Source organism: Poecilia formosa, unplaced genomic scaffold, assembly GCF_000485575.1.
Source record: "Poecilia formosa unplaced genomic scaffold, Poecilia_formosa-5.1.2 Scaffold757, whole genome shotgun sequence".
Taxonomy (NCBI): domain Eukaryota; kingdom Metazoa; phylum Chordata; class Actinopteri; order Cyprinodontiformes; family Poeciliidae; genus Poecilia; species Poecilia formosa.
The window spans coordinates 38,034-39,179 of NW_006800696.1; the positions used below are offsets into that span (position 1 = coordinate 38,034).

At 35.1% G+C, this 1,146-nt stretch overlaps 1 long non-coding RNA gene across 1 annotated transcript; it reads left to right on the forward strand.

The window, feature by feature from the left end:
* Positions 1–415: 415 nt before the first annotated feature.
* On the forward strand, positions 416–829 carry LOC107834769 (uncharacterized). The gene is made up of 2 exons (XR_001660592.1): positions 416–596; positions 688–829. It is a non-coding gene; the product is annotated as an uncharacterized LOC107834769 (long non-coding RNA).
* The last annotated feature ends 317 nt before the right edge of the window (positions 830–1,146 follow it).

The window sequence follows — 1,146 nt, forward strand, 5'->3', positions numbered from 1 at the left end:
TATTCACCAGAAGAAACCAGAAGGTACTTTCCTTATTTATGTTAACTTCTCAGCGTAAATAAGGATTTAGACTAATGTTCAGGTTTGTTCAGTAGAATCTTCAGATTCTACTGTATTTGTGTCTGGATCTTGCCCTTGAACAAATGTATACTGCATCTGCAAACCTGGTATTCTTAATTGTGTTCATTGCACGCTGATTAATGTATATGGTAAAATATATTCAGATTTAGATTTTCATAGGATAGCAATTTTCTTTTTCAATTGATATTTTGACACGATTAACAGTTAATGCATAATAAATATTCTATGAAGTTATTTAACACCACTGCAAAAATAGCCTTCACAGCAAAACATTTAGTGCTGTTGTAACCTGGTTGTAATTCTCTTTTGTTATAATTACACAAAATGTCTTTTTTTTTTTCTTTTTTTGATTATTTGTCTTGTTCCTTATCTTACTGAAACACCTCTGTCATTCTTTTAACCGTGTTACTTTAAGATTGAAGCCCCTCCCTTTTATTTCTTCTTCTGTGGTATTGTCTTTAAATTGTTTGTGCCCCTTAGCCCCTCCCCTTTTGTCATGTTGTCCTGCGGGAGAGGTGTGTGCGTTTTATTTTTCCATCTAAATACATTCAGTTTATTTATAGATCTATTAAGTTAATTTTTGTTATATACTTTTGTTTTGTGTAGGACTTGGAGCGGGCAGCCTTTAACACGGTTGTTTTGTTTGTATTCTTGACAGGTATGTTGTACAAAAATGTTTATTTAGTTTTTTTGTAAGTTGTGAGAGGTGTTTCCCCCGCCCCTTTTGTCATGTTGTCCTGCGGGAGAGGACTTGGAGCGGGCAGCCTTTAACACGGTTGTTTTGTTTGTATTCTTGACAGAAATAAACCGAGAATCAAATTTTAAAAGACAAACTGTGTCACGGCCTGTTCACTCAATAACCAGCACAACGCAGAAAAGGATCCGGTTACACTGTGCCGTTACTGGTGCATGTCTGATGCAAAGGGTTTCTAACACCTTTCTCGTGTCACGACTCTGAAGACCGAAGGACGTTGTCAGCAGGTTTAATGACAATTAAAAGGGTAAAACTGAAATGAATACAAAAAATACAATAAATATGTGATCATATGCAACATAAAATACAAT